This window comes from Lynx canadensis, chromosome F1 (genome assembly GCF_007474595.2).
Source record: "Lynx canadensis isolate LIC74 chromosome F1, mLynCan4.pri.v2, whole genome shotgun sequence".
NCBI lineage: Eukaryota > Metazoa > Chordata > Mammalia > Carnivora > Felidae > Lynx > Lynx canadensis.
In genome coordinates, this window is record NC_044319.2 from 36,314,935 (window position 1) to 36,327,048 (window position 12,114).

The following is a 12,114-nucleotide window of genomic DNA, read 5'->3' on the forward strand; positions in this document are numbered from 1 at the left end:
TATTCCTCATACTAATGTAAACATATCCTTTTCCCCAGTTGTATTCTTGGACATTTAGGTGAACTGTTAACAAAGTCAAACATAAGGTTTTTCTGTGTGTGTGTGTGTGTGTGTGTGTGTGTGTATGTGTTTTAATCTTGCCAATTTAAAAACCTATAGACTTTTACCAAATGGCTTATTTGGAATTTGAAAGCCTGACTCCTGAAAGGATTCTCTATTTCTGAAACTAAATAACTGTTTTAACATACATCCTCACACTGTGAAGATTCGTATCTTTGCTGGTTGTAAGATACCTTGGTGTTTTAAGTTGCCACCAGCTCATAAATTTTAGTAATGTTCACTTGGGATCTGACCAATCTCGGTGTTGCAGGATCTGTCTCTATTTAGACATACCAAGTCTCAAACTATTTTGGACAGAGAAGGCCGTGCAGTGAAAGGACTCCCATTAAAGCATGCTCTGTGTTTTTCATCTTACACAAGACAGACTTTGAAACTGAAAGTCCAATCATTTGATGTAAACAGACAATGACAATCGAAATTGCTACTTCTGAGATTATTTAAGAGAAGGTGCAGGGTGTAGACATCCATCAATGAAACACTGGAAGAAAAGGTTTTTATTTCTGCGTTTGCTTTTTAAAATAAGAATAGAGTAAATGGCACAATAGATTATATAAACAAGGACCTCAATGACAAGCTGTCCAAGTTAAAGTAATATATTTTCCATGGGTGACTTCAAGCCACACTTTATCACCTACACGAGGGGAAGCCAATTTTAGTTTGGTCAATAAAATACAACCTCCAGAGTCAGGCCTGGGACACAGCTGACAGTGTGGCAGAGCCTGGTGATTTGGCATCCACTTCTGCCGGGACACAGCAGGAGCTGGCCCGGCTGCCCATCTGGGGGATGTCCGACGTTTCGGTTCTATTTGACTAATAAACACTCGTGCAGGTATGTCAGGAGGGATGGTGCAGCCGGGCCTTCCTGCTCTGCTAATTCGGTGCAGGTCCGAGGTTTAAGTGGAACTAGGTATTCCAAAGCTGGATTTACTGCAGTCTCACAACTGTTGAAAATTAAACTACATGTGCTGCCAGTTAGGGGTGACTGGGGCATCTCATTATAGGAGGCGATTTTTTTTTCCTGAGGCTGGAATCTTTGCTGAATTACTGAGGGACTTACTTGAATGTAGACTTGGACCAAATAATTTTCTGATAAGTTGGCCATAAATCCTCAGTAAAATAAGCTTGGTGTTCTCAGCATATCTGTTGGCTTTTTGATCATTTTTATGGCTTTCCCTTTGCTGGTCAAATTATCCTTATATGCTCCTACAGCTCCTATGACATGGATTAAGTCAACACAAACCAATAGGCCTTCATTACTTTGGCAACTGGTTTTGATTTGGGGGCTATAAATACGATGACACGGACTCGATTACCTTTGCCAACAGGGGATGTGATAAGCCAGAAGGATGTCAGGGATTCGGCACTCTTTTTCCTGCATAATGTGAATGTGAGTGAATTAGTAGCAGCTTTCTGACCAACTGAAGACAGTTGGAAAGAAGGAAGAACTCTGATAGAGAAAAGAGCCAAAGTACAGCTTTTAGGTCAGGAATGAGGATGCCAGGGGGTCGTGGGGAGGTCCATGAACACCCACCGTGTGCCTGGCACTGTGCGAGGTACTGGAAGCAGGGCTAGGGCCAGATGTATGAGGAAACTAACATTTGATGCAATCCATGAATATCTTAGTGTCTAGTAGGGGAGATAAGACCATCACTGGGAGCAAGATTTACTGGGTAATAAACGCATAGAGAAGAGAGAGATCAACAAGATCTGGAACAGGAGAAGAAGGGACAGTGGAAGAAGCAAGATCTACAAATTTGGGGTTTGGAGGAATGACTTTAAAATATTCTTGTTCCAAGAGGGGTTTTTTTTTGGGGGGGGGGGGGTAGGAGAAGTTGAAACCTAAAGAAAATCAGAAAAAAAAATAGTATAATGAGCACATGTATACCCTTCACCCAGCTTCACCAGTTTTGTTTTTTTTTTTTAACATTTGGCTATCTTTACCTCTCTGTATATACACACACATTTTTTTTTCTGTCTATTTAGAAAGTAGGTTGCAGACTTTAGAAAGATAGGTTGTAATACACTATCACTAAATATTTCGGCAACTCTCTCCAAAGAAAAAGACTTCCTTCTACAACCACAATCCTGGTATCACATTCAAGAAAGTTATCATCCCATGTTCAGGTTTCTCCAATTGTCTCAATAAAGTCTTCTATAGACTTTTTTTTTTTTTTTAATTCAGGATGCAAACAATTGCCTTTAGTTGCTAGTTATCATGTCTTTTTAGTATCTTTTAGTCTCAAAAGTCCATCTGCCATTTAACTCATTTGCTATTCTCTTGCTTTTGAAATGACGTATAAAATCAATTAGCATATATATCGATCACCTTCTAAAAACTATGCACGACCTGCTCTGTCTCTCTCTGTCTCTCAATAATAAATAAATGTTAAAAAATTAAAAATAAATAAATAAATAAAAACTGCACGATGGCAGAGATGGGGTATAAAGAAACTGAAATATTTTTCTGCCTTACAAACCCCAGGTTGGTAAAGGTCTCTTGGCATAAAAATAGAGAATTAGACATTTGAAGCTGATAGTTTTTAAAAATATGTATGTATTTTTGGGAGAGCGCAAGTGGGAGAGGGGCAGAGAGAGGGGGACAGAGGATCGGAAGTGGGCTTTGCACTGACAGGCAGACAGCAGCGAGCCTGATTGTGGGTTTTGAACTCACCAACCGTGAGATCATGCCTTGAGCCGAAGTTGGTCACTCAACCAACTGAGCCACCCAGGTGCCCCGAAGCTGATACAGTTTTAATAAGGGGGTACAGGTCATATGTGCTAGGGAAGAACCAGCAGAGAAAATACATGACACTGCTAATGTGATTCTGGCTCCTAACTCCACTGAGGGAGAGGAAATACAGTTTCGTGGAATGGCATGTAGGGGGGGTTCCATGCCCAGGTTGGGTAAAGACTTTCCTGACAAATGAGCTGCTACTCCTCATTCTATTTTGCTCCCATGTGTGGCTCTGCATAAGCACTTAGCCCTCCCTAAATCTCCCCAGGGAAGCAGAAAATGTCCTAGCTCCCCAGCCATGCTTCTTGCTCTCCCTACCACTGGATCATGGCGTTTCCTTCTACCTTAAACACTTTCTTTACCTTATTCTCTCGTTGACTTCCTTTGAGAAACTTGAGGGGCATCATGGAGTCTACTTCCTTCCCCGTTTTCTTTTCCCTGTACTCACCTGTAACATAACACCTCTCTTATGGAACTGTGGTTGCTTATATAGCTACCCCAACCCCCAGGCACTACCACTAAATAGTGGGTTTTTAAAGACAATAACTACGCCTTTGAATCCCTTATGTCCAGGACCTAAGGTCCTGAAACTTTGAAAGCATTCAGTAAAACTTATTTGAGTGAATGAATGCATAAAAAAATGAGGGAATGAATTTCACTACCAGTAAACTTTCTGGGCTGTTATATAGAACTCTTCCTATGACTGACTGAAAAGAATTTAATAATGCGTTAAACAGAGCAATAAGCATTACAAGTGTGGGAGTCAGTAACAATTGATCAGCCCCTTTGTGCAAAGCATTGTACTTTGTATTATTGAAAAGTTGCAGAGGAAATAGATACTCATTCCTTTACAGTCCTAAGGGGAGGTGTGGAATGTGGCCTAACCCACCACGAGCGATAGCACATTCAAGTGCATGCTACATGCCGTGTGGGCCCAGGTACAGCTCTCCTCACATGTATGGTGAGCCCTGGGCGTTGCTATGTAAGAGACTCTGGGAGTAGAGACACATGGGCTTCCTGGGGAGGCTTTGCAAGTCGCAGAGAAAGTTCCAGTGGTGTTCTAAAAAGAGAAGTAGGGGGCACCAGGGTGGCTCAGTCAGTTGAGCATCCAACTCTTGATTGTGGCTCAGGTCACAATCTCACTGTGTGGTTCTTGAGATCGAGCCCAGCCTCGGGCTCCTCGCTGACAGCTTGGACCCCGTTTGGAATTCTCCCCCTCTCTCTGCCCCTCCCCCGCTCGTGCACCCGCTCGCTCTCTCACTCTCTCTTTCTCAAAATAAATAAGTAAACTTTGAAAATAAGTGAATAAAATAAAAAGAGGAGAAGTGGGATTGGATAGATGGCACGTCTCAACATGAAGATGTGGCATTGGCAGGAGCAGATGATTCCTAGCTGCGAAGAGGTAGAGAGCGTTGCTGGGCAGAATGCAGGGTGCTAGTTAGGCTGTAACTGATGCTGTCCTTCACGAGGAGACAGGGGACGTTAATAAAGGACTTTGACTTAAAACTTAGCCACTTAGGTTTGACACTGGCTAGGTTTGCTGCAGTAAACTTCCATCGGGTTCCAAGGCAGCTAAGCAAGGTGATTGATTGATTGATTATTTATTGTTTATAGGGCTGGCTGGATGATGTAGATTGTAGGTGGGGGGGGGGGGACGCCATGGCTAGAGGACAGTTTAATTGCCCAGGTAAAAGAAAATTAGGTTATTAACCAGGCTGTGCCTGGGGATGCAGAAAAGAGAAATAGAGCAGTAGGGGACTTGGTTCTGAGCAGGTCTGGGTGTGGACTGACGCAGCACTCAAGTGCATCGGGACTGAAAAACTGTAAATGTTAGCCGCTCATGACACTGTGTGATTTACATGCTGAGTCCGTAGTTAACAGCCACTGCTTTCTGGAATGAAGAAAGAAACAGAAGAAAAAGGGAAGGTGAATGTGACTGTCCACTCAGTTTGACTGAGACCAAAAATAGGCCAGGATAAAGTCCAGTGGTTCACGTGACAGAGACAAAAAGAACGTTTCATGTGTCCAAAAAGATAACTGGCTGCTGGTTGGATTTTTTATTTTAAATCCTCTGTAACGGCCCCTGCTTGTGCCCCCGGATGATAATTTCATCCTGGCTCTAAGAGGCAGGAAAAGGTAAAAACAGATTATTTGTGGCTAATTTCACAAAAAGGAATGGTGTCCAATATCTGGCTTCATGCCCACCTGGCTCCTGGGTTCTGTCGTTCCTTATCTGCCCCACCAGTGTTGGCCAGTAGCACCCCAGGGATGGTACCTACCCTCTAGCGGGAGTGTGAGAGCGGGCCCCTTCAGTTCCTCGGTCAGACACATGCTAAGGTTTGCATTTGGCAAGAACCTCAAGAGGGAGAAGTTCTGTGCAGACGAAATCTCCAGCTCACTGTGTGCAGCTGAACAAGCTCTTCAGCTTTTAACTCCCTTCTGTCAAATGGCACTCATTGCAGTGTCTCTGTGGGACACACTCTGTTCCAGGCACTAGGGAGACAGATGGGAGCAAAAAGACAAGCACGTGCACCTTGATGGAGCTTCCACTCTAGTGAGGGAGACACACATGAACTACCTAGATGTCACAAGGCATTATGTGATGGAGAGAAATAAAGCCGATTGCAAATAGAGGGTGATGGGGAAGGCCTCCCTGAGAAAGTGACGGGAAATGATCATCTCCCCACCCCCCACACACACAAGTTGGGTTGTTAAGAGAATTAAAATGGTTTCTGTGTGCACAACATCTGGTAAACCCCTGACCCAGGGCCGGCAGAAATGGTAGCTATTATCTTTAAACTATAAACTTACAAAAAACACAATAAAACCTTGACTTTGGGCTGTTGGGATTTAGGTCTTGTATGAGACAGAGAGGGAGAGAGAGAGAGGGAGGGAGAGAGAAGTGTTATTCTTTTTTTTTTTTTTTTTTAATTTTTTTTTTTTTCAACGTTTATTTATTTTGGGACAGAGAGAGACAGAGCATGAACGGGGGAGGGGCAGAGAGAGAGGGAGACACAGAATCGGAAACAGGCTCCAGGCTCTGAGCCATCAGCCCAGAGCCTGACGCGGGGCTCGAACTCCCGGACCGCGAGATCGTGACCTGGCTGAAGTCGGACGCTTAACCGACTGCGCCACCCAGGCGCCCCGAGAAGTGTTATTCTTAAAGCCTGTGTTCCTAGAAAAACAATTCTATTACTTATACCACTCGCCTAAGGAGAGAAAAATATGAAAGCAATGTCTCCAAACTTACAACTGCCTCTCTGCCCCTGCCTAAAATCTGACGTCTTAAGCAAGAAAGAGGTTTGAGACATCAGAGCAAGAATTAGAGACCCCGTGCCTCAACCAGCAAGGCCAGAGTTTCATCCACCTAGTGTATTTCTCACCAGCATTGTGTTTGTACAGAGTACGTGCTTGATAATTATTTGTTGAATGCAGGAATAAATGTGTCCTTTTGTGATCAATGTCACAGCGCATTTCACAGCTCAGAAAAATTGAGCTCTTTCTCTGAAGGTCCACAGGAGGACCCGTGCCGTGCTTGGGCTAAGGCATAAAAGACGTTGGTGCTTTCAAGTAGAGCTAGAACATCAAACGTGCAGCCTTATGCTGGATCCAGTTCCGGTTTCTCATTTATCTCCCATGTATCCACACCAAATTTCCACATTAGCTACTCCAGACTTTTCAACGGACGGGGTATGGAAATCACTTGGGAAGGTTGCCAGGATAGCACCTTCCAGTGCTGTAGTTGGCTGAACTCTCCTCTCAGCCTGGTTTTTCCATCCGCAGACTCTGGTGACAACTCCAATCAGTATGGTCCAAAAGGAGTGTGATTACTTGCTGAGAATTAATGAGAAAGACCTTATACAGGATTCCTTTCTCTAGTGAGGGGCTTCACACGCCAAGGGCAATCTTCCACAGTCCTTGGAGGGAGCTGGGGCTCACCATTGTTCTGTCCCCAGCAATCCCAGGGAGAACATGAGTGTTTCTGGGAGCAGCAGAGCAGAGACAGGGCAATGCCAAGGGGAGAAATGCTACTCGGCTTGCAGTTTGGACACTCTGCCCCTCCTCGGTGCCCTGCCACCTGCCTGCCTGCCCCTTTGAGGGAAAGGTCAGTCACTCTGTGATGTCTACACTTTCTTCAATCACTAAGCCTTTTTTATTCAGGGAAAGGAGCGTCTGACTGAATCACCCCCTCATTGTTCCAGGACACTTTCTAAGTCCTCTCTTGGCTTTTCCAGGACCCTATTTCCCCCCTTACAACTGTAAAGTGGACAGTGCGTGTATTTATGGTTGAAAATTGGCTGCTGTAGCGAGTTTAATTTTAAAAACAGAGTTCTGGCATATATTCAATATTACTATGGAAATGACTGTTTCTAGCATTTCCCTGATAAGCGATAAAGTTCAAGGACTCAAGTCTGTGTGGGAGGTTTCTCACATCCACCAAATTGAAGACCTACTTGTTGCAATAAATTTAATAGGAACTGCTCTCCTCAGTCTTACGTATGGAATGTTCTTCTCTCTCTCTCCTCTCTTCTCTCTGTGTGTGTGAATTTGTGGGATGAGAGTTAAAGACATGTCCTCACTTTGCTTTGGCTATATAGATAGGAGATAACTATTATAACTGGCTTTAAAAAAACCACATCTTTAAAGTAATTTTTACATTAATCACAGATTCTCATAATAGTACATAATGGTCTTACTTGGCTACTCATGTAACACAAAACACACACCACAAACCAGTTTCAAAAACTCACATATTGAAGCTGGAATGTAACCCATGATCCAACAGGCACATTCAAACATTTTAATTTCCCATCTTAAATTGCCTCCATGTATGTTTACATAATCTATATAATCGAGTTCCAGGAAGGATCTGAAGCAGTTCACACCCCTATAGTGTTTTCCAGGAGCCAGTTTTAAGCCGCAAGCATCACCACTGTTTAACCACAAACCTACTTTTGCTGATTTTTATGGAACCCAGGCCTGAGAGAAAGAAGTTCGAACAGGTGGTAACTGTCACATCGGTCCTTGACTGTCCTCACTTGAAGTCAAAGCTTTAATGTTTTCGCTTGGAAATGTGAGGTTGAGTTTCCCTGGGAAATTCTAGAATGCTTCATCTTTTTCCCAGGCTCCTTCCAATGTGTGTATTGTTCTCACATTCTTCCAAATGCTCTCACCAGCCCTAAATATTGCGACAGGCAGATCCTGAGGCTGAGGACAGAAATGGTCTCATTTCTTGCTCTTTCCAGGCAGGCCAGCTCATTTTGTGTTTTCAAAATTAGGTGAGCTGTTCAGCAGTCAATCAGTGAGGGCCCAGTGGAGCCCGATGGGCCAGATTGCACAGCCTTCTGCCGGCTCCCCGTCAGCACCCCGGAGCTTGGCCTGGGTGCTGACATTTCACAACGGTTTGTGGACGGGAGGAGTCCTGAAACCTGAGCAGGACCAGGGAAACCAGCCTGGGAAGGGTCACTCTGGATAGTAATAAATAAACAAGATTCCCCACAAAGAATGAGTTCTCCTTCTGCGTCCACGCCCTGTGAGCAGCTCTCTGCGTGCCTGAATGCTACAGTACAGAACAATTCGGAGACCTGGTAATTCCTGTCCCCACTCTACAGGTGGGGACACTTAGCATATAGATGTATGCCACACCAGTGGCCACACTGCATTTAAACCCATTTTGGTTTGTTAGCAAGTTCCTGTTGTGTCTGGTCTTACTTCAGAAGAAACACAGTATTAGATTCCTTTTCAACACACAAGCCAAAAACGTATGGTTCCAGCATATTCCAGCATACTCTCAAGTGGGAAGAATCAAAATAAGGTTTGACAGTTTCACCTTAGAATTCCAGAGTGTCACCTTGCCTTGGGTCATATGTAGGCCACAACCAGTCAGTGTTTCAGAATGAATCCTCTCTGGGGGAAGAAAAAGAAAAAGAAAAAAAGAACACTTATTTATTTTATTCTGCAAATACAGAATATAAAGTAATTCCAGTTTAAATTATCACATATAAAATATGCATTTAAAAAGGATATTAACATGATCACTGAATACAGATTGCATCATGTCATTAACCAAAGAACCTTCCATGAAATGTGTAATTAATTAGGGGTAGGTCTTTTCAGAACAAGGTTTTTCACAGGTGCAGTGTGAGCGCACAGCCCATCGGGGCAGGTCTGGCCTGACATCCGTGCTGCTTTTCAGGACAGTCCGGCACCTGGAGGCCCCCGTCAGCTCGTGTGTCAGTCACAGCAGCCTCAGTTATCAAAAGACCCATTGCAGTGCTGTATATTTTAAGCACAGTTGAAGAATAGCTGGGCAAAAAAGGGCCTTTCAACCATGGGAATTCAAAAGCAAAGGGCCCTCAAGAGGCGATTTCAAAACCCTACTCATTCAGCTTTATTCCAAAGCTTAATGACATGCTCTATTTGATATAGTTAGGCGAACTGTTTCATCAAAACCTTTATCCGGAGCTTGGAATTGCAATATTAGGTTTGTAGGTTGGCTCCTTTGGCCATACTGCAAGGTACTGCGGAGTGCTGGTTTACCTTTGACAAGTACATAGAACCGGCGAGGTTGATAAATGACATGGGAAAGGCCACTCTTATTTTTATGTGTTGAGAACTTACCATAGGCCATGCTTTGTGTCTTTTGCATTCAGTTTCTTTCCTAATTCCCACCCTTTGACATATAATCTCCAATTTTATAGGTGGTGCAGATGAGTCTCTGAGAGGCGAAGTGACTGGCGAGTGTTCACACACACTGAGCCTTAAGCGCGGGACATGCCTCTCTAAGCTGGAGCCTTAACCATGCGTCCCATAGCAGGTGGTGACAGGCATCTCAAGCCTTGAATTTGTACTTGCGTTCTTACATTTCTGAGAACAGTGAAGCCACTGTGGACAAGGGTCTTTGCTTCCTTGTGGGTCACAAGGTATGTGAGGTAGATCAGCCCTCTGGTTCAGCCAGAACTGTGGTTCTCACAAGGCCTCAGGCTATGCCCCATAATTCCCTCCCCCTCTTTCCCTGCAAGGCAGCAGATGAGAGGATCTCGGTTGCTTTCGCTTCCCCAGTGTAATCAGACTTGGGGTGAATGAGACGGGCCCAGAAAAGTTCATACAAGAGAAGCAAACCAAAAGCCTTGTCTCTTCTCTGCTTGGGTGTAGACACTCCCAACTCACTCATTTCCTCCTGAAGATGACACAATTTACTGGACAGATTAAGATTAAGCCAACATCTAGGAACAAGAGTGTACATTATCTCAAGTTCCCTACATAATACCAAGGGGTTTTGCTGGTTGGGTTCTGTCTTTCTCAGACTTTTGACCTTTCAAGGCCAAGTCTATGGCTCTAGTCATGTTTCCCAGCACATGGTTATCTTTGCAGACAAAAGCTGTAAGGACTCACAAAAGGATGGCCACACAGTATGGCAGGAGAACTTGCCCTGTAGTGGAGGTAAACTATTTTGCTCAAAAACTAGGCTTCTGGGGGTGCTTGGGTGGCTCCGTCAGTTAAGCATCACATCGGCTCAGGTCGTGATCTCCCAGTTTGTGGGTTCTATGCCCCATGTCGGGCTCTGTGCTGACAACTCGGAGCCTGAGCCTGGAGCCTGGAGCCTGGAGCCTGAAGCCTGCTTTGGATTCTGTGTCTCCCTCTCTCTCTGCCCCTCCCCCGCTCACACTCTGTCTCTCAAAAATAAATAAATGTTAAAAAAAAATTTAAAAACAACCACAACAAAACTAGACTTCTGTGGTTTTGAATTCTCTATAGACTTTACTCCTAAGCTCTTATAACCCAGAGTTTTTTTTGGAGCAATGTGAAAAGTGGAAGGAGGAGACGAATTATTTGTATCTGTTAGCACCACATGCCTGAATGTTTGCCAGGCACCAAAACTAGCTTTTTCAAACTGAACTCATAGTCTTCCTGCACAAAACTGTTCTCTCCTCCTGTGTACCCCATCACAGTTGAGGATCTCCCATCCACGCAACCATCTAATGTGGAATCACCAGCCATCCTTATCACTCCTCTGCTGCTGCCCAGCCTTGCACAATCTAAGAGGGAGCCACTCTACCTTGAAAGTCTCCCTCAACCATTCTTCTCCTTCAATTCTCATTCCGTTGGTAAATCTAGACCTAGGTCATGGCTTGTCATGACTTATACACTCCTATTTTATCTATCTCCATCTTCTCCCCCACCATCACCATGACCATCCATCACCCTGTAACCAGAACCAGATTAATAAAACACGGATCGGATCACATCATTCTACTGCTTAAACTCCTTCGGTGCCCCCCACCCCCCACTGACAAGAAACTTGTTTCTTGTAAGATTAACCTACTTTATAGTTCTATCTCTTACCAACTTTAAAATCTTTTCCCAATTCAAACACACATTCTTGGACAATATCTTTGGTCACATTGGATTTCTTACCCTTGCCCCAAACTCTAAGGACTTTTATGTCCCTTTGCCCTTCTTATTTCAAATTGTTTTGTCCAAGCAGAATTTCCTGCTTCAAATATTTGAATGCCTTCTCACCTTTCAAAGCATAATCACATGCTTCATTCCAATATTCCTCCAACTACACCCCAATAGAGTTCATTTATGACACTATCATAATCTGTATTTATATTGTATTATGAGCATTTGTTGAGCATTTGTGCATATGTGTGTGTGTGTGTGTGTCCCCTTGCCTTCTCCCATCACCAGAACCTGAGCTCCAGATCCCAAACTTCGAATTCTCTTTGTATTTTTAGTTCCTAGCTCAATAAAAGGTTCACAGTAGATGGTCCATAAATATTGTTGAATGAACAAACGAGCTAGTGAACCCCATTTGAGCAGGAATGACATTCAGTACAGCTAAGACAACACTGTGAAGATGTACAATATTATATTCATTGTATGATAGTTGAAACTCAGGCACAGTGAACCAAAAAAGGCTAAGAAGACTGAAGATATTTAAAATTCCCTAGGAGGTTCAAATAAACAAAGGCTCCATATATAACAGTAGCTTGGTCTGGTAACGGGGTGGGGGGTGGGGGGCGGTGGGTCACAGAGAAAGCTAAATGAAAAGCTAAACTTGTGTAACGCTGCTTTTACTGACAGGCATATTTCTTTGAAAATCAGTTAAAAAATTCATATAGTGACTGCTTCCTACCCGTCATATTGCTCTGCAACTAAATCGCAGCCTCGGGTTACCGACTGCTAAAAAGTGTTTGGCAAACACAGTGGAATGAACATTAAACACACCCCTGTGTACAAGTAACACCCCCGAG

At 43.8% G+C, this 12,114-nt stretch overlaps 1 protein-coding gene across 1 annotated transcript in view; it reads left to right on the forward strand.

Annotated features, from left to right (window-relative positions):
• CRB1 (crumbs cell polarity complex component 1) overlaps window positions 1-12,114 on the forward strand; it is a 232,150-nt gene that overhangs the window by 219,183 nt on the left and 853 nt on the right. The gene's annotated exons all lie outside the window — the stretch shown is intronic.